Here is a 966-nt window from a genome sequence, read left to right on the forward strand (position 1 = left end):
CCTTCTAAATTGAAGATATTTGAAATGGCAAGTGAGGTCATCAGCCAACTTCGGTGACCTGACCGAGAGAGGTCATTGTACATTCAACGTAGATTTTTATCCAATCACGAAAGCATAGTCTTTACAGCATCAGTATATATATTGTTTCCTTGGGTGTGGTTTGTATTCATATGTAATTTTTATTAAAAATCTCTCGAAAAAGGTATCACACTTTCAGGTAAACTGAAATCCTATCGGATTTAAATTATTACGTTTCCTTAATATTGTAATACGAAGATATTTATTTCACTATTTAGCAAGTGTATAGATAATTCATTTTAACGAAGTTTCCGCGCTCTGTGGTTTGACGTATTTAATAATACAGTCCAAAGTTTTACATAGAAGACTAAAGAATATAATTTCTGATTAAACAGTTTCCTTTGAAGAATGCGCCATGCTCACCTGTAATTTTCAACCAATCACGTTTCGAGCAACAGGTGGCCGCGTCGTGATTGGCCAACACCTGAAAACAGAGCACATGACGTCATTATTCCTTGTTATCTACCTGTGACAATGGTAGGCCGACGGATACTTTTCGCTTTATTTTGTGAATATCTTGAGTATAAGTTCATTTATTACTAATTTCCCATGTTTTCCACAGGCCCGGCACTTCAAAGAACAAGATATCGATGGTAAGTACTCTTCCCGACTTGTATTTTGACGTTCAATTTGTTAATATTGAAACTTGGTAGGAAGTAGTAGTGAAAAGGGTGTTGGTATGATTATAGTTCCTGTAGTATTGTTTAACAAGAATATATTGTTATATTTAGTACTTGACTAGCATTTTCTAATCCAAAATGATATCATTTCTTGATAAAAATAAAAAAATAAAATCTTTTCCGTATTTGATAGGATGTATATTAATGCACGATCAGTTATACCAATAATTAAAAAGCCATATGTAATACAAGGGTTGGGAAAAAACAA

Source organism: Penaeus monodon, chromosome 33 (assembly GCF_015228065.2).
Source record: "Penaeus monodon isolate SGIC_2016 chromosome 33, NSTDA_Pmon_1, whole genome shotgun sequence".
Classification (NCBI taxonomy): Eukaryota; Metazoa; Arthropoda; class Malacostraca; order Decapoda; family Penaeidae; genus Penaeus; species Penaeus monodon.